Here is a 20,965-nt window from a genome sequence, read left to right as displayed (position 1 = left end):
CTGATTTAGCTGGCCTGTAGTTGGTGTTTTTGCAATATTTCATGTTGTATGTTTGTTTGCTTTGGGCTTCTGCCCTCCCCCAAATCCTTCACCCCCAGCTCCTAGACTGCCCACCTGCTCCGCTAGAGCAGGGAGATAAAGTACCATGCACAACTGTTCTCAAGTCCAGACCATTGATTTTCCTGAGTTTAAGCTGGTATCATGAGTCGTTAACCCTGTTAGAAAAATACAAGTTGGATTTATGATTCCCTCACACAGGTAATTGGGCTCTAATTTTAAAATCTGAGCCAATTTATTTACACTATATTGCATTATAACATAACAAAAGTGCAATTGAGTCCAGGTGACATATGAATTTGAGCTTCCAATTACCTGATAAATTTTGAGTTCTTTGACAAATGATTCCTGGGTGGACATCAACCTGTTGTGGTTCCCTCCACCCACTCCCCAAACCCCAACCCCATTGTCCTCCCATCTCTCCTCGGTGCTTCTATTTTTTTCCCTTTCTTTCCTGAGCTTGAAGGCTTAGGAGTAACCTACTTCAGAAGTCCAAATCCTGCATTTTGAGATATTATCCGGAATTTCGTGTTTTATCCCTCCCGCAAACTCTTGTTAACATTTTATTTCAACTCGCAATGTATTTCTGCTGGGTCACTCTTACTGCATTGATTATAATGTTTGCTGTTAAACCACCACGTATATGAATTGCTTTCTTGGTGTATGAATCCCTGAGATTACTTTTAGAATATTGATGCTTGCTTTCCCTCTCCATGATATCCTACTATGGGCACTTTTAATAGGCTAGCTTTTCCCATCCTGTTTTCTCCTTTGCAATAATTTTCTGCATTGTATGTATTCTACATATTTCTGTAAAACATATCAAGTTATTTTTGGAACACAGGTTGGTTATAAATAAATAACATACTGCTGGAATCCGTTTCTGGGAGACTTGAAGAGTTATCCAGCAATCAGAGGCAGTTAATTGAAATCTATATTTCAAAGCGTTTTTCTTCTTTTGGCAAGCCCTTGTTATTTTGAGCAGAGAACTATTTTAAGTAATGCTTTGAGCATTTGTCAGATCAAGGTGCAGAGGAGAGGACAACCAGGGACAGCGTGGTTAAGTGGAAAGAAACCCGGACCTGAGGGCCTCCAGTAGTGGAGTCTCTCCTTTCCAGGAGGCCTTGGGCAGGTCACTTCATCTCTCTAAATCTTATTTTCACATTTTCAACATGGTTTCCTTACCTCCGAGCTCTTCAGAATTGCAGGACCTTAATTCTAAAGCTTTAACTTTGGAGAAAAGTCTGGTCTCTGACCCCAGTATGACCTTCTGCGTTGCTTTTAACTCCCACCCTTCCAAAAACCATTAACTTACCTGCTGTAGAGTATTTAAAAGTGCTTAGGTATTGGATGGCTACCCTGTAAGAAATATTTTCTGCCTTATGCTAAAGAAAGTAAAGAGAGTAGACTCTTCCATGCCTTTCCACAGGGATATGATTTCCTAGTGTTCATTGCTAAAGGTATATTTCTTTGGAGGGCTATGTGGGGATATGAAAGAAAGATATGAAGTAGCAGAGGAAGCTGTTAGGTACAATCTGTGTTGCATTAAACGAAGAGCTCTCTTGCTGTATTTAGGACCACTTCTTGAGCATTGCCAATTCTGAGCTATTTTAAAAATAAACTAGAGTATTGTAATTGCTGAATGATAACATTGCAGTTTCGCTCTATATGCTCTGGGTTACTTAATACACGTTTTCCCTTCCTTTTCTGTTAAATTGTTTGAAGTAATGCAGGTGGGAAAAGTGCTCTGATTTGAATTAAGGCCAGGTGAAGAGAGTGAAATAATCAGATTCTTTACAGTTTTCTTTTTTTTCTCCCTCTACTTTTACCCTTAGAACCAATTACTATGAGTAACACCATTTCAACTCTGTTCTCTAATAATACTGGTAAGTCTCTCTCCTCTCTCTCCTCTCCCCCCCCCCCCCACACACACCCTTTCTTTTTCTTTCTTTCTTGACAGAGCCTCGCTCTATCACCAGGCTGGAGTGCAGTGGTGCAATCCCAGCTCACTGCAACTTCCATTTTTCGGTTTCAAGCAATTCTCCTGCCTCAGCCTCCCGAGTAGCTGGGACTACAGACACGCTCCACCACACTTATTTTTTGTGCTTTTAGTAGAGGTGGGTTTTCACCATGTTGGCCAGGATGGTCTCAATCTCTTGACCTCGTGTTCCACCCTCCTCGGCCTCCCAAAGTGCTGGGATTACAGGTGTGAGACGCCACATCCAGCCAGGTTGTTTTTTCAAAAAAAAACTTTTTCATTTTTTTGTAACTCCCCTCATCATAAAGAAGTGGCTCCACCCCCCCCAAAAAATCAGAATTGTCATTTTTATAAAGTTCTTAGCAACTCTTTTTGGCTGATGGATCTAGTCACTTTTGATCTGTGAGCATAATGGATAAAAAAATATATTGTAGGAAATTCAATCTGAAAATGTCATATTTTATTGTGAATAGATCCAACATGTTTTATTTTTGACAGTCTTAGATAAAGGATGATATGATTAGGGATCTGACTTAACTCTGAGAGAATTTTTTTCTTAGACAATTTACACGATTCTTTTTCAAATGGACATTGGCAGAATTAACCAGATTTAATGCCATTTTGCTCACTCGATGATTTTAAAATGTGTGTATATATACTATATAAGTAATTTTTTACATTCTTGATCATGCATTACTTCCCATTTCAGGTTATAAGCAGTGGGAATTTGCTAGCTTACTCTGGTAATTATCTGTTCTCCTAGTTGCAAATACTGTTAAGTAGTCTTTAAATGCCACTCTGAGACGATTAAAAGAATATTTAAAATCCTTCCATTAAAAACAAGTAACCAAATTTGGTAAAGTTCTTTCTGACCATCTGGGCTCTTGCACAAGTTGAAAAATCTAGGGCACTATCAGGAATGTCACCAATAGCTAGTTATTTGAGAGTAATTTAATGTGTGAGGAATGTGTTAGAAGACTATTTTAAGTCCACACATTTCAAGTAGGTTTTATTTATTTGAATCTGGGAACATATGGATTGAAAAATTCTCAAGGTAAGCTTTTGGTTGTGAAGTCATTTATAACCAAATCAGCAGTGATCAGTGAGAGCTGGAGATTATAATTGAACTGGGGAGTGTGGTGGCTCTTATAGCACTCTTAACTATTTGAAGTCGTTATAGAAACTGTATAATAAAGTATCACATACACAGATAGACATGTGTGTGATGTAGGTAATAGGATGTTAGAATGGTGGTCTTGTCTGTTTTCACAGAGGCACCCATAATACAGCTATCAAGACACTACCTCGCATAGAAAGATTATCCTCGTCTATGGCTTTTGTGTACATAAGAGTCCAAAGGAGACTAGACAAGACCTCTCTGTAGAGAGAACTGTGGCCATGTATTGAGTCATCATTACCATCTTGGGAAGAAGTAGGGTGTTGTCTTGTAACTCGAAATCCCAGCGGGAGTCACTAAGAGGACTAATCAGAAAGCTCTGAATTGTTTTCTTGCAGTTGGAAAACCAGAGGCTTGTGCCTGCATTAAGCCTGGGAAGTTTAGAGGTACCATGCATTTGAGATTCACCCTAAGACACTGGAAGGCCAGGAATAGAGGGGCTGGCCAACTGCTTGGGTGGTAGAGTAGGAATGTCACTGCTTGGGAAGTGGCCAGTATTTCCCAGCTTTTGTCAGGGCGTGAGATGTGTGTGTTTCCTGGGGATCAGTTCTGGACTGTGCAAAGGAGAGGGCCAACATGGGGTTGTTTTTGATCTACTTCAATATAGTAACTGAAGGAGTCATGGAAAAGCAGCGTATGAGGTCCAAGGCAGATGCCTAGATGACCTGGGGCTGGGGAAGGTGGTATTGGCTGCTGCGGCAGGGGTGGGGGGCTGGGTGGGGGCAGGCAGCGAGGGGGATCTAATGAGCTGTGTGAGAGAAGAATCCAGCAGGAAACCTCTGCAGAGTCCATAAAAGCTCATCAAAAGTGAAAATGTCAGCCCTAACTATCTGCCAGGCACAGAGACAGCCAGGCTAGATTATAACAGAACTAGCACATCGATGCTCCCCTCCCATCTGCTCTTGGAGTTGTTTCCAAAGTCAATAATGACTTTGCTTTGAACTCTTCTCTTTTCATAGAGTGATGATTAAAACCCAATGGAAAATGCAACAACCTTTCTCCACTTTTTTGTGCATTTGCTTTGGTCATTTTTAACTTAAAAGGCAAGATTTTTGTCTTATAAAGTTGAGAAAGCATGAGTAGCTCCTTAACATTTCCCCTATGGGGTGTGTGTGTGTGTGTGTAGATAAAGAATCTGTTATCATTCATTGTCCTCAGGCCTCTTGTGAAATGCTTAGAAATACTCAGTTCAGTTTAAATTAGGGATCTGCAACCATGGGTCTGAATGAATTAGATTTTGCCAAATGGCCATCAGTTTTAATTAATTGTGGTTTTGAAGATCTTACCTATTCTGGTGTGGTGTAAATCACACTTTGGGGGTGTGTGTTGGTAATTCTCCATCCCCCACCTTCCTAGTCTGTTAGGCAACCTTATCTACACTGCTTGTTGACTCAGGAGGTTGATTGTATCACCTGGGCTTCCAGTTTGGCTCTGTCAATGGGAGATCCTGGAAAGAGAGGCCATGGGCAGAGAGAGAGGTGGGGGATGTTTACTCCCCGAAAATGTTTCTCATCATGTTTTGCAGGGTGTGTGTCCCTTCAAGACTGCAGCTGTGGCGATAGTTGTCCCACACCCCATCCCCACCCCTACTCCACCCACCTTTACCTCACAGGCTCTGGTAACATGTTCCTTTGCTTTGCTTTTTTAGGCCCAGGATACTAAGGCATTCTGCTTTAGCTAGTCCCAGGTGCTTCAAATCCTTACCTTGTAACCCAGCCTCCACCTCTGAAAATAGTTTTTCTCCTTAAAGTTTCAGATAAGTCTGTGTCCTTCCAGAATTCTGACTGATACCATCAGAATCTGTTTTTTTGCTGCCATTATTCTCTGCTGTTATTCTCTCCCTTCCATAACCTGAGTAGGCTTCAGATTGAGATAACTAGGGACAAGAAGGAGGAAGGTGAAATTCCCGGGATTATATAAACTCACTTTCTTCTCTTTGGGCTCAAAATAGATCAGTCTCTGGAGAAAGGAAGGGCACTGTTTGTCATAATATATCTGCCTGGCTGTCATTCAGGACCTAATTGGACTCTCTTAAATTTCATTCTTTTCATGCTTGTCATGTTTCTGGGTCCCTGAGAAATCTCTTGCCATGTGTATTCTGAAGCAGCACATTTTGACATAGCCATTTTGATGCTGTGGATATTTTAATCTTCAGAGTCCAAAGAACAGAATACAGGTCATAGGCATAATAGATGTCTTCACACCCTTCTGGGCCGTTTACCTCATCCTTGAACCTCACCTTCACTTGAATTGCATTTTTGCTTTGTAAAAATATGTATATGTGAAATTCAAGAGAATGTTATGGATTCTCTTGTGTCTGCATTCAACTTCCATGATGATCAACCTATCTTTGAGCACATGTGTTTTTCTTTTTTTTTTGAAATGGAATTTCACTCGTTTCTCAGAATGGAGCACAATGGTACAATCACAGCTTATGGCAACCTCTACCTCCCAGGTTTAAGCAATTCTCCTGCCTCAGCCTCCTGAGTAGCTGGGGTTACCAGTGCCCACCACCATACCTGGCTATTTTTTTTTTTTTTTGTATTTTTGGTAGAGACAGGGTTTCACCATGATCTCAAACTCCTGACCTCAGGTGATCCACCCGCTTTACCTCCCAAAGTTCTAGGATTACAGGTGTGAGCCACCCCAACTGGCCTGTGTTTTTCTTTTCCTTTCCTTTTTTATTATTTTTTGCTGATGTTTAAAGCAAATCCTATTCAATTATTTCACCTATAAATACTTTACTATGTTTATTTAGCAGATAAGGACTTTAAATGTAACCACAGTACATGCAATAAAACAAGCATTCTTTAATAGATGATAAATAGTCCATGTTTGATTTTCATTTATTTCCTCACATCTTTTTCAGCTGAGTTTTCAAAATCTTAAGCCATACGACATCCATGCGCTGCCTTTGGTTGCTGTGTCTCTTAGATTTCCTTTAATTTCTACCCATCCTTCACCTTTAAATTTTCTTATTGAAGTATAACAAACAGCGAAAGTACACACATTTTAAGTGTGTAGCTCAGTAAATGTTTCTGAAATAAACATCCCATGTAACAACTTCTCAAAGATGTAGAAAATATCACTAGCATCCTGAGGTTTCCTGGTCACTAAGTGAACACCTGCCCACAACATATGCACTATTTTAATAATCATAGATTGGTTTTATCTGTTTTGAACTTTATAAAAATTGAATAATACAGCATTTTATCTTTTTGATCGTCTTTGGGAAATTTCAGCTGTCTTTTGGGAAAAAACTTATTGGGGATATAATGGGTATATAATAAACTGTGCCCATGTAAAATTTATAGTCCAGTAAGTTTTAAGAGGGATACACCCATGAGTCCACCACCAGAATCAAGATACAGAACATTTCTACCACCCCTAAAACTTTCCTTGTGCCACACTGTAGACATTTCCTCCTCTTACTCCAGGCTCTCAGGCAAACATCAATTTTATTTTCTGTTACTAGCAGTTATTTTGCATTTTCTAGAATTTTTAATGAATTGACTCTTAATATGAACTCCCTTGTGTCTGACTTCCTTTAGTGAACATAATCACTTGGAGAATGGTGGTTGCATGTGTTAATGTTCCTTCTTATTTCAGAATAGCATTCCATTGTACGGTTATTCCACATTTTGTGTATCCATTCAGTTGGTATACATATGGGTTGATTACAAGTTTAGATTATTATGAATAAAGTTGCTTATGTATAGATATTTGTGGGGACATGTTTTCATTTCTCTTGATTAAAACCTTAGAGTGGCACTTACCCCAATTTACCTAGTACTCTTTCTTCTATGCTTTCATCTGGGAAATTTTTATTCTGCCCAAATAACGTTCTTTAGTTCCTTTTAGTGTTTTAATGTAGATTTTATCTTCTTGCAGAGAGATGTTAACGTTCTGGCAGGTGGATACGGTATGAGCAAGTTATATTGATTTAATCCAGAAACGATACTTTTCCAATTCCCTGGTCTATTTCTGGTTTGTCCTAACAAGTCAAGGCCTTTGAGTTTCACAAAGGAAAGTCTGGGGTGTTTATGATGGCCCTGTGTCCTTAGTGGATTCTAAACTGTGATTTTGTCTGTCTCCCCAACACTGTTAGACTGATGAAATGGCTCCTTAGTTTTTGGTCTTAGCACTGATTTTTGCTTAGTTTCTTGGTCTCTTGCTTCATATATTTGCGGTTTAGGAATTTGAAAATGTCTCAAGGGGAAATTACATTAGGAGTATTGGGCTCACTTTTCTGTGGTTTACCATTCTCACAAATCTTAGTCCCTCAAGTTCTTGCTGCTGCTTCTATAGCCCTTAACTTCCAAATTTCTCTCTAGCTCAGAAATTGCTTCAAGCCCTACCTGCTGCTTTCTAGTTGTTTTACTCCCAGACAATCGAAATCCGCAGATGTCCTTAGGACACGAAGTTGCTTTAAACATAGAGCTCACGTCAGTGGGCTTTCTTTCCCTGCAGCATCTAGGATGCTTGAATCCTGCATGCCTTTGTGGTTCTCGAATGCTTTTGAACAGCTCACTTGTTTTTTTGTTTTAATTTATGCCGTATCACTTATTTTCTGCAGGAGGATTAGTCTGATGTATGAAGTTATTCATAGCCAGAAGCATAACTTTTCTGGTCATGTTTTAAGAAAAACCTTCCATCCTCACCCCCCACACACCATTTTTTTAAAATGCTATTTGTTTGCTGAAAAGATAAGCGATTCGTACCCTCTTTAAATACTTCACACACTGGATATCTGATTGATATTTTTGTAGTCATTCTTAAATGTGTTTGTCTTCTGTTTCTGATAAATATTTAGTTATATCTAAAGATTACACATCCTATGAGGTTAATATATCTCCCTATGATAGTAACATTAATATATCATAGGGAGCATCACATCATGAGCCATAAAATGAAATGGTTCCCGAACTTTGCTCCACAGTGGAATCACCTAAAGCATCTCAAATTAAAATTACTAGTGTTTTATACTCCAGACATTCTGACTTGATTGATTTGGTACATGATCTGAACATCAGGATTTTTACGAGCTCCCCAAGTGATTCTAATTGCTGCAAAGTGTGGGAACCACTGATGTAATGTCCGATTATTCCACTTTCAGTTAGGTTAGGATTGATCATAGATTCACGTGTTACCAGTCTGATGCCTTAAATATCAAGTTTCCCAACAAGTTCGAAGGCAATGGTTTTGCAGCTATGAATGGTGGTTGCCTAGACCCAGTACTTTATTAAGAGCTGTGAAATGATGATTTTCTAAATCTGTCATTCATCCTGCTTTTATTACCTGTGATTCCTCTATAAGGAAAAATGTTCCTTTAATGTCTGTGTGGTTACTTTAAAAGGTTGTTCATACAGGAAAGGCAGAGTAAGTGTTTAATTTCCCTTAGTTTCTTTTTGTTAATATTTTCTAAATCGTAAGTTGGTGTCCTGGCAACTTCTAAGGGTGGCCAGTGATTTTTACTCTTAAGAAATGCTTGGATTTATATGTATTTGATCTATTTCATTCTACTATTTTCATTGTTTTTATTGAAATTGATTTGTCTTGGCCAGTGGGAGCCCCTTTCAAGTTAGCTCCAAGTCCTTTTGACATTACTCTAGTAGGTTTTGATAGCTTTCCACAACAAACTTTGCCAATTCATCATGTCTATTTCCTGGAGCAGATCGGGAATGAGTCATTTCTTTAAAGATCCCTGGTCCCTTTCAATGAAAAGAAATGCTTGAAAATCCAAAATACAGGCACTAAGTACAACATTATCCTTGTCTCTCAGCCTATTCATTTCTCCCAGTTTACTTGACAATGTAGGTTATAATAAATTTCTCTTCAAAGGTTTTAGCCTGTAAATTGTTAAGTCCAATGAGTTCTGAGATCCTCTCCAAATAACCAATGTATCAGCATGTTCCGCTCCCATGTTCTTTGTTCTCCAATTTAAAGTTTAACTTCTTGGTTCTCTTTGCCCTCTTGCCCCTAGTTTTAGTAAATTATTTTCCCACCAGTTCTAATCAGTAGTTCACATCGGTTCTTCTGGTCACCTGCTTTGAACTGAGTCACCTTTAGTTACCTGTTCTGTAACTGTCCTTCCCACCAAACTGCTCACCCTACCAATCTGGCTCATACCCCTGCTCGCTTTAAAATAGCCAATTGGAATCAGCTTCAACTGTGTTGTCCAACCCTAGCCAGTAGGGGAATGACACAGCAGTAGGGGCTATCTGTGTCAGGGATAAGAACCCTATTCTCCTCCCTCATTCAGGTATGTGATTGCCATTGCTCCATCTGTGAGATGTACCCTTCTATAGAATCTATAGAAGTAAAAATTACCTTGCTGAGAAAATTTATATTCAAGTGCTATTTCTTTTGCGACACCAAAAATTTACGTATAACAAGACCAGCAATAATAACATAGTTCAATTTTTTACCGCATATTGTATGTAGATTTTAGGATACTTCTCTGTGTCTCAGTGTTCCCATCTATGAAATGGGAATGATAATTAAAATCTAGGCATAATGCTTGCCCCGTTGGCTTTACGATAGAGAGCCAATAGGAAAAATTATGGTGATAATAATAACTATGTGGCAATAATGGGAGTAGTGATGGTACCAGCTCATTTTTTCAGCAAATTGTTATGTACCTAAGGTAAGCAATAGTAGTGATGGTCATAGTAGCTGTTTAATACATATCATACCGTTCCTATATGTGAGGTACCATGTTGGGCATTAGAGATGCAGTGGTATAAGACAGGAAGGAATAGCTCATATCTTTAACAGGAGAGATGAAAGACAAACTGGCAAATATAAATTATTTTTATAAAAAAGCATTTCCTTAGGTAATTCTCTAACTTCTACTAAAATTCCCAGTAGGTTCGTACCACAATCAAAATGACTGCTTCAAAGTGGTGCTATCTAAGTGGCCATACTGAGATGTCTCCTATCCAAGTGTCATATGCATTTTGCTGAGTCACTTTTCTTTTCACCTAAGCACCTTTCCCTTGAGAACTAGTTTTAATGAAGGGGACTCTTTTTCAGTGGCTCAGAGGGTTGAGCTTCTCTTCCTCTCTACCCCTGGTGCTGCCAGGATTCCCAGACAGCAGCTGCTTCCCAAGGAGATCCACCCATCCTGGAAATGGAATAATGCCCCCTCCACCCTCCATGACTTGTCCTCAGAGGAGGAGAAAGATGCCATCAAATGAGGGTTTCTATAGAACCCAGAGTCAGGAAGCCCCTTGGCTTCCTCTGTTGCTTTAGAGTGAAAATGAGGTCACAGGATGTCCCTTTCTGTGAATGATCATATAAAAGACCAAGAGAAAACTTACCCATGTCCAACAGCTAAAAGTATCCCCATGCTGTGAAGGACTCACTTTTTTGGCTTTTTATGTAGTAGCCAAAAGACAGTCTCAGCAGGGCAGGAGCACAGGATGCTGGCAAGGTGAGAGCAGTTACTTTTCTCCTCTCACTTCTGGTGATGACTGCTTACTTCATAGGGGGCTTGGAGCCTCTTAATTGGAAAAAGAATAACCTAGATTTTTTTCAGCATTTTGCCACTCTTGGTCTTGCATTATTTTCACTTTCTACATAAGAATCCTGTTAAGTTCCTCCTCCTCTTGATCATTGTATTCGTCCATAGGAATTTATCCAGCTCCCTTTTGTGGAACGTGAACCATTTTAACTGCAAGGCATGCCCAAGACTGATCTTTATTTAACCTTGAGGATCTTGTTGTCTAGAGGATGGAGGTAAAATTCATTCATTCTTCAAAGCTTCATTGATTCTGCATAGGATTCTTGTGCCTGGGTTAAAGTCATGAATCCAGTAGATAATGCTCCTATTTTTTTGAGTGGGGGTTGAAAAACTAAGACCAAATTCAACTTTAGCCTGTGTGTATGTCTCTTTGAGCTAATAGTAGATTTATGTATTTAAAGTGTTCTTTTTAAAAAATGCAAGAGAGTATACATATGTGGCTCACAAAGGTGGAAATATTTGCTATCTGCCACTTTAGGAGAAAAGTTTGTCAACCCTGCTCTGAGACATTTATCCTGAGGCTGCTCTTTCTATTGTTTAAAGGTCACAAGCATGGGCTCAGAGTTGAAATCCTGACTCAGCCACTTCCTATGCAGTCTTAGGCAAGTGGCTTCACTCCTCTGAGCTTAGTCCATCTGTCAAGAGAAAATACTAAGAGTCAGGCAACAAATATTTATGGAGTGTCTGCTATTGGCCAGGAATTTCTAGGCATGAATTATGAAGTCAGATAACAAACATACACACAAATAAATGGCTTATATCCCTATAAAACTATGAAGACAAATGGAGCCAGTAGGACAGGTGGGGTGAAGATAGTGTGGTTGGGGGGTTTATATGCAAGAAAATGGCTTATGAAGGAGGGGAGTGGCCAACTGGCCAAATGCCATGAAGTGGTTCATTGAAGGGAGGCAAGGTCCATTCACGGGCTTTGGCAAGATGTGGTTTACGAGGGAGATGCTATAGTAGCCTTTGATCTTCATATGTTCATATTAAAGAGAAAAATATGTCGATTCTTGCTTTTTAAAGAACTTAGAGTAATCTTTCCGAGGAACAAATAGTCCAAATTTTAAAATTCTGCAAGTAATTGTCTATTTGACTCTAACAATTGCATTATAGATAATAAAGAAAAATCAATTAAGGAATGTCTTTTTAGTTTGTGTCCCTAAGATCTGATGCAGTATTCCAAAATTATCCTGCTCTTGGAGTGCTTATTGGAAATATTTTTCAGTTAAAATCTGTTACAGGTTGGGCGTGGTGGTGCGTGCTGTAGCTCTAGCTATTGAGGAGGCTGAGGTGCTAGGATTGCTTGAGTCCAGGTGTTTGAGGCTGTTGTATGTGGTGATGATACCTGTGAATAGCCACTGCACTACAGCTGGGGCAATATAGTGAGACCCCATCCTTAAAATATTTTCCATATGGGAATGCAAAAGAAACCAAGTTAAAACAAATCCCTGTGACTTTTAAATGCATGTCTAAGTCAATATTCATAAGCAGCATTTAGGGTGAATTAGAAACACTTTGGGTTTCTAACACAGAGAGGTATTTCCCCAAACTTCTTTCCTCCTTCTCATTTATCAAAGATTTTTCATCTTGCTGCTTGTCTGCAGCATCAGAGGAAACTTTGGCCACACAGCACTGCGTTACTGGAGAAAAAACACTGGTGCTATTACCCCAGGTTAGAAAAGAAGAAAAAAGGCCAATGTCTATTGATTCCTATTTCTCAAGCAGAGTGATGCCTTTAACACTCTGTAATGAAAGTTTTTATAAGTGAGAGGGATTACCAACACTGGGCTGTTATTGTCCTTTGATGTGCCTCAGAAATATTACAGAAGTTACTAAAGAATAAATTGTGGGAAGCCAACTGCTCGACTCAGGCAGCTTCTTGCTTTGCCCCTAGCCAATTTATGTAGTGGCGAATTTTCTTTCTTCCTCTCCTGGTTAAGTTAGTTAGCTTTTGAAAAGTTTTTCTTTCTTTTTTTTTTTTTTGTGTGTGTGTTTTTGTTGTTGTTGAGTGGTATGAGAGTAGACGGGCAACCCATCTAATTTCAGGACAGCAAATGAGTTGAGACTAATAGCATCTACCTAGGCACCTGTCAAACATGCATGCGTCCCCAGAACTCAGTGAAATTAGCTTTTACCCATTTTACAGATGAGGAAAGTGAAGCTCAGAGATGTCAGGACATGGCCAAGGTCACAGTGCCAATGAGATGCCCACCCAGAAACATGAAACAGGCTTATATTACTCAAAGTCCAGTGATTTCTACTTACGGTGCAGCAGCTATGTGTCCAGAGAGAAGGTTAAAATTGTTTAAAACCTGAAAACTGATGAAATATGAAGAAATCACATGCTGTGAGCCTGTGTGTTCCCCAGATTTCCACTGAACTGGAAACTGTTGGGACACCACTGTGGGTCTGAAACCTTTCCCTGGCAGCTGGGTTTGGTGTCAGCAGAGGAGAGCTGTGGCTTGTGGTTAAATAGCGCAGATGGAAACCAGGCAGCGCTTGGGTATGGGCTCAGGCTTTCTCCTCGCTTACCCAAATTAAGCTGCCTAACTGTGTTCCTGGGGAGGCTGAAGGTTTGTTAAGGGTCAGCTAGCATTTCCTAACAGCTCTCTAGAATGCGAGCATACATTTTCTTTTCCCAAGTGATGGCAGACACAGCAGACATGGTCACCGCAGAATAGCTCTAAGGATTTTTCTAAATTTGGACTGGTTTATTTGGCTTCTTATATTAAATCCAAGGGGCATCACATAACACCATCTTTTGTATAACCTTTTTGGTCCATGACTTTTAGCTTCTCAAGTCAGAAATGTTCCACGCAGATCTGTTTATACTTAAATATAGAAATTCATTGTATTTCTAATGTTTATTGTGTCTACTGTGGGGGCAGGTGTTGTGCTGAAAGCTTTACACATAATATTTGATTCAGCTTTTGCAGTAGTTGTGGAGCTTTCGTCATTCCTCTCACACATGTAGGGAAGCTGGGGGCTAAGTCACTTGCTCAAGAGCACACAGCTAGTTCATGGTGCAATCGGGATGTGGAATTGGGTGGTTTGACCCAGGTCTCATATTCTTAACTATTGCCTCCCTAGTGTGAATAAACTCTTTGAGGATATTTTGGCACATTTCTTTTTATTAAATTTCGTTACAGGTTATTTGATTTATTACAGACTTTTCATTCAGGCTCATGGCAATTTGTGCTTGGATTTTGCGTAGAAGGAAACTAACACCCCAAGAAGTGTCCACAGCATGTTTTTATGATCTCCCCTCCTTGCTCCTTTTTCTCTGTTCTCTCTTGCTCACAGGGTACCCACCTCTGAAGGAGTTCTGTGTCAGATTTCAAGGTTCTGCGTTATTGATAACTTACTCAGTGCCCAGAGGCTGGAGAAGCTATGTTGTGTCATCTCCTCTGGGTCTAGAAATAACCTCTGTTGTATTATCTGAGAATCCATTCTCAAAAGAACTTTAGTTTTTAAGCCTTTCCTCGGTGACAGGGAATTTAAGAAAATATATTTACATTAAGGTTTATTGATTAATTGAGAATAAGATAAAGATACTAACAAGTATGTCCTCATGATTTTTGGAATTAGGTACAAATTATGGCTGTTAGCTTGTTATAGAAAACTTATCTCCAAGGTATTTTTTGGAGCAATCAGATTTTGGCCGAATTTTTATCTGATGAGTTTTATTCGTGAGCCAGACCTGGAAGTCAGCACTAAATTATATTCTGTGCCTTTGTCACCATTTTATGTCCCTGAGGAAACTGTCATCTGCCAGCTTTTGGAAGAGAGGCACTTTCCTACAACACCTATTCTGTATTCAAGTCATCTTTACTACAGAAACAAAAGACATGGAGCCCCTTGGTAATGGGCCCATGTCGACTTGGAGCTAAGATAGTTGTTTTATTTGTCAGAAGAGAAGTACAGGTGTAAAAACACGGCATGTGCTAAAAGTAGTTCCTAGGGAAACCTGGTTCTTCTATTTCTTCTATCCCCTATGGCAACTGAGTGAATAGAACTCCGGGCAGAAATCAGAAGAATCGTTCTCATACGTCATTTGCTCTTTCACCACTAACCACTCTAAGAGGAGTCCATCATTTAAGAATTAGGTAACCCCTGAAGATGTCTGTGACTGTCTTCATGATTCTCCCCCATTTTTGGAACTTGGCAGTAGCGATTAAAACAAAGCAGCATGCTTTTCCAAATTCTTCCCAGCCAAGACAACACATTCCAGTGGAATCTAGAGACTGACACAAAAAGAATTGCAATTTGAAGAGTCCTACCTGTGGTGTTTCATGTATCCATCTCTAAATCCCACCAGAAGATGCTGGTAGTCTGCCCAGTTCTGTGTAGCTGTGTAGCACAAACTACAGCTAACTCTTTTATTCATGCTTCATCTCAAAAGAAACTGCTTTTTTTTTTGTGATACTCGAAGTGATTTACTGTTTGCCGTGCAAATGAGGAGAGTTGGATTTTAAAATAGCATTAAGATTGTTGCAGAGGAAAGGCACACTCCCCACCTAAGTCATTATCTGGGGATGCCGTGTGACAAATGCACATGGTAACATATGGTGGCGGTGGATGGACCGAGGCCCGGCGAGACAATTTGATGGATTTCTTTGAGACTCTGAATTAGACAGTGCTTCCAGAGATGAAAGAAGAGTATTTTTCATAAAGTTCTCTCCCCTCCCTCTGCCACCTTCCCACTTCTCTAAGGGTTAATTTTTTTTCCCTCTTGGTCTAGGGGATGGGCCCCTGGGTTAGGTTGATAATGGAGTGATGAATGGACAGGTCCAACAAGCATGGTCCTTGTTGCCATCTCCCTCTGCGTTGATCCCCTTGGGGTAAATCAGAATAATAGTAAAACAATGCACAGGTGTTGGAAAGGCAGGCTCCTGTTTTTAGGCTCTCTGGAAATTTTTCCCTTTATTTGATTTTGTTGGTTTCAGTCATATCGTCTAATACAGTTTCATACAAATGTAATCTGGCTTCCCCAGCCTGGTACAACCCAAATCAAAATGATATTATACCTCTTCACAGCTGTAAATCCTTCCTCAAATTAAAGCTCCGAAACCTAATCTGCTAGAAGTCTACAGAGGAGGAGGGGCGCCTCAAGCTCCCCACCAAGAATAGCATTAAGCATCTAATGACAACTTGACAGAGACTTTTATCTTTTGTCCCCTGTGAAATAAAATCTTCAAAGTTATCTGCCTCTTCTTTGAAACTTAGCACAGGCTGTACTTGGCCAGGTGTCTCAAAGCTGATACCAAGAGGGCAGAGATTGAGAGCGGTTTTCTACCCAGTTCTTTCTGTGCTGCCTTTTTTTTTTTTTTTTTCTTTTAAATGTCCTGGGAAGAAAGAGTAAATCTGACACGTGACAATTTTCCAAAAAGGTTAAAGAATCCTAACAGGGACTCAGGTAAGACATTGATTTAATTGAATTCATCAATTAACCAGTGAATTAATTACTCTGTATAAACCGGAGTGTAGTCAAGATAGGACAAGGGGTGGGTCAGTCTTCGGTGAGAGGGAGTATTAGAAAGCTAGAGGTCTAGATGAGCTGGGTTTACTGGCAAAGTTCAACTGTAAGTGTTAAGTGAATGTAGGGGCCTGGCAGAGTCTCAGGGATGGCCTAAGGCATCCTTAGGATGCCATCACATAGCAGGCAGACACTGCTAAGAAGAATGCTGGTTTAAATGTCTTCTGCATCTGGAACAAAATTAGTTCCCAGAGAGCCTCGTGGTGGTGGTACAGTGACTTCTTTTTTGTGTTACTATTTCAGGAATTTTCTAGGGCTTCTAGACATGGGCCCCTTAATACAGCATTTTGATTGTTTTGGAAAGAGTGCATTTTTGCAACTCTAAATAAGAGGACAAGTGTATATCCTTTATGATCAACTAGGGCATTGCGTAGGCATTTTAGTCTGCCTGGGGAAATAGGGTACAGGCTGATCATTCAGTCATTTGCCTTCTGTCCATTAGTGTCGTTTTTTGGAGTTGATTTTTTATGCTGGTTTTCATTTATAAAACTGAGTGAACCACACTAGCTGTGTCACATCAGTTAAAGATACCAGAGTACAACCTTTAGGTTGCTGAGATAACTTCAAAAATGAGGTCAGACCTCCTGGCTAGAAGAATTTTGGAATACTTTATTCTTAGAATTCTCTAGAACATAGAAGTCAGGTAGAGTGCCTGATTGAACCAGTCTCTGGGAGGATACTTTCAGAAAGATAACATAAGACAAACAACCTTCCCATACAGTTTCATCCCCAGGGCAGCTGGTATAGCAAAGGAACAGGAGCAAGGTCCTGACACTTTAATTCAAAAAATACATTTTGGGAGGAGCTATCAAAGGTCAGGCTAGCCAGGCAGTTTCAGGCTCCGAGAATACTAGAGTGAATAAACTGTTTTGTATCCTTGCTCTTGCGATTCTAGGATTGCCATCTTTAAATGGGCACAAAGATTACAAGTACCCTACAGTAACTTGGGACTTCTTAATAGAGACAGTCTACATAGATACACTAAAGCAATCAAGTGGGGACAGCAGAAAGGACAAAAGAAAAACAGAAAGGGCGTTATTCTACAATCTGGCCAGAGATGGTTACTCAGCTTTAAGGGACAAAAACCTATCTGAAAAAAATAGAGTTGGAAAAGGATTTTATTTTCCTTGAGTTGACTTGAATGCTGCTTGAATACTAGACATGGCTTTCATCATGCTAAATGAGGCTGTCTTGTAATAATAAGCAAACTCTAAGTCTTAGAGGCTTAAAGAGATATTTCTTGGAGTTTTGTTTCTAGAATGGCAGAATTAGGAGCTCCCCAGACGATTTCCCAGAAAACATCCATGACTGATGAAAATTATAAAGAAAGTCATTATTTAAAGTCTCTGGAAATTATTCTAATGGAATATAACAAATAAAAAGCACTTATGTGAGAAAATCTGAAGTCTCTCCATAAAACAATGAGGCATGTCAGACACAGCCTGCTGTCTATCCCTTTCCTGTCGCTCTGCGAGATGCAGCCTCCACTCTGGGCAGATGTGGCCAAAGAGATGGTGTTCCTTTTTTCCTCTGCTTCCAGTCAAGGAATATGGTATCTCACTGAAGGACGGGTCACTGGAATTTCTCACCTCCTCCGCCCTAAACTGCAGAGGCTGAGTTCTTAGTGAGAGGGCCTGAAAGTTTAGAAATTACCTTCTTCTACCTACCCCAACTCATGAGGTGGAGGCTCTACTCAGGAATGGGAGGCTGCAAATACTGAGGTCCTAGTCCCGCTTGCCTCAGCTTACTCATAGGCAGGTTCCATGCTGAGAGAAGCAAGCTAAGAAAGCCAGAGGTGCCCACCTCCAACCAGTCCCCTACTCAAAAAGTATAGGTATTACTCTCCCTGCCAGCTCTGGAGTTCCAGGCTCACATTTTGCCAGGGGTGGAGGCAGTCCATAAGAACTCTGAAGCTCATAGGATTGATTTCATTTGAAACTGTGTGGGGAATGTCAGGCCTATCTAAGGTTATTCTCCAAAGCAATAGACATTGTGGTGATAAGCAATTAAGAGGAGGTTGGGAGCTCTATAAAATCAACAAGCTAACCAATAGATGACCTAGATGATCAGAGAGAATCAGAGAAAGATACAGGTAAGAGAGCCTTTCTGGAGGAAGGAAAAACTGGTCTGAAAAACTAATTCCCAAAGGGCCTTGAATTTAATTGGGTCAGACTGTGAAGAAATTTATGCCTCTAGGGTATTGTTCAAAACAATTCAATAAGTGTCCAGTAATTAGTACAGCATTAACAACTGGATGTGACGCCAATTGAGGCAGACAACATAAATATTGGGGAAAGAGATAAAGAAAACCTTCAATACCCATTGCTCTCAAGTGTACATGGAACATTTTCTAAATATACCACATGCTAGGCCATAAAACAAGCCTTAATATATTTAAAGGATTGAAATAATATAAAGTATATTCTCTAACCACAATAAGGTGAAATTAAAAATCTAATATTTTTGGAAACTCGCAAATAGAAATTAACACGCTCCTAAATAGTCAATTTAAAAATCACAATGAAAATGAGAAACAATTTTGTGATTAATGAATATGAGCATGCAATATAACAACTTACAAAATGCAACTAAAATAGTGCTTTGAGGGAAACATAGCTTAAGTGCCTGTATTTTTAAAAAATTTCAAATCAGTAACCTATGTTTTACCGTAATAAACTGTAAAAAGAGTAAATCACACAAAACAGAAGAAAATAATAAAGGTTGGAACAGAAATTAATGAAATAGAGAATAGAAAACAATAGAATAAATATAACCAGAGTTGATTCAAAAGATGAACAAAACAGAAAACTTTACCTAAACCGACCAAGCAGCAAAGAAAGACGACTCAAATTACTATTAAAATCAGGAATAAAATAGACAAATTCCTAAAAAGATACAAACTAACAAAACTGATTCCACAAACATAAAGCCTGAATAACCCCTGAAAAGTAAAAAGACTGAACCTACAGTTTTTATAATAAGAAAACTACCCACAGATAAAGTCCAGGTCCAGATGGCTTCACTGGTCAATTCTACCAAACATTTAAAAAATTAATATCAATTTTTCAGAAACTTCTCCAAAAATTCTCAATACATTCTATGAGGCCAATGGTATCCTGTTAACCAAACCAGACAGGGATGACAGTGCAAGAAAACGGTCTTATCAATACAGATATAAAAATCCTCAGTGAATGACAAGCAAACTGGATCCAGCAACATATTTTGTACCATGGCCATGTAGAATTTATCCCAGATATGCAAGATCAGTTTAACGTATGAAAACTAATAAATATAACATACCATATCAATAGAATAAAGGATAAAAGCAACACAATTATATCAATATACAGAATATTTGAAAAATGGATTATTCAGGCTTTTTATTTGTGGAATAAATAAACTTCATGATAAAAACACTCGACGAAATAGAATAGTATACTTCTCAATCTGATAAAGAGCATTATTAAAAATCCACAGTTTGTATAATTGTATATTTAACAGTAAAAGAAAAAAAAAGTATTTTCCCCTAAGATAAAGAAGAAGATACAGATATCCTTTCTTGCCATTTCCATTAAACATTGTCTGTTAGTTCTAACCAGGGAAATTAGGCAAGAAAAAAACTGCATTCACATTTGAAAAGAAGAAAACATTTATTCATGAATGGCATGATCTTATATATAGTAGATCTTAAATCCACTTAAAAACCTATTAGAAATAAACAAGGTGAGCAAGCTTTTAGGGTACAAGAACAACATATATAAACCAATTCCATCTCTATCTCTATATTTGTGAAAGACAATCAGAAAATGAAATTGAGAAAATTCAACTTAGAGGGCGTCAAAAGGAATAAATACTTGGCAATAAATTAAAAGCAAGTAAAATGTAAACTCCTAGTTTACATATATTTGCAAGAAGTTAAAGAATATCTAAATACTTGGCAAGACATTTTGTGTTCACAGATTGGGAGAGTTATTGTTAAAAATGCCAAAAATTGTCAAGGTTGTATGCAATTCCTATCAAAATCTCAGCAGATACTTTTGTAAAAATTAACAACATAATCCTAAAATTGTACAGAAGTTCAAGGGACCCAGAGAATAGCTAAAGCAACAGTTGGAGGATTTCCTGGTTTCAGAACTCACAGCAACTCTACAGTGATCAAGAGAGTAGTACTGACAAAACAATGTAGATCAATGGCATAGAACTGAGATTCCAGAAATAAACTCACGTTTACTATCAACCGAATTTCAACAGGGCTGCTAAGACAATTCAGTGATTAAAAAAAATAACCTTTTAAACAAATGATTCTGGGACAACCAGATATCCACATGTAAAAGAATGAAATTGGATCCTTACCTCACCTCATATACAGAGATTATCTCAGTGAATCTTGGCCCAAAATGTAAAAGCTAAAACTATAACACTCTTAGAAGGAAACATAAGCATAACAAATGGCCTTGGTTAGGCAACGGTGTTTTATTTTAGATATGATGCCTTAAGCACAAGCAACAAATGGAAAGAGACACCAGCATTAAACCTTTTGTACTTCCATTGAAAAAATCCAGAAGATAAAAAGAAACTCCACATAATGGGATAAAATATTTACATAGATATCTGATAAGAGACTTGTATCTAGAATATATAAACATTTTTGTAACCAAACAATAAACCCAATTTAAAAAATGGGCAAAG

General features: G+C 38.9%; 1 protein-coding gene and 1 long non-coding RNA gene across 20 annotated transcripts in view; both read left to right on the top strand.

Moving 5' to 3' along the window:
• The window catches only part of FHIT (fragile histidine triad diadenosine triphosphatase), a 1,534,178-nt gene that overhangs the window by 565,244 nt on the left and 947,969 nt on the right, over positions 1 to 20,965 (top strand). The window lies entirely within an intron of this gene.
• LOC144579429 (uncharacterized) overlaps positions 1 to 20,965 on the top strand; it is a 62,023-nt gene that overhangs the window by 34,989 nt on the left and 6,069 nt on the right. The window contains exon 1 of the long non-coding RNA XR_013526913.1: positions 1 to 20,965. This exon is cut by the window's left edge and continues 34,989 nt beyond it. This is a non-coding gene — a long non-coding RNA (uncharacterized LOC144579429).

Source organism: Callithrix jacchus, chromosome 15, assembly GCF_049354715.1.
Source record: "Callithrix jacchus isolate 240 chromosome 15, calJac240_pri, whole genome shotgun sequence".
NCBI classification, from domain to species: Eukaryota; Metazoa; Chordata; class Mammalia; order Primates; family Cebidae; genus Callithrix; species Callithrix jacchus.
Note: the sequence above shows the minus strand (reverse complement) of the source record. Positions and strands in the feature narration are given on the sequence as shown.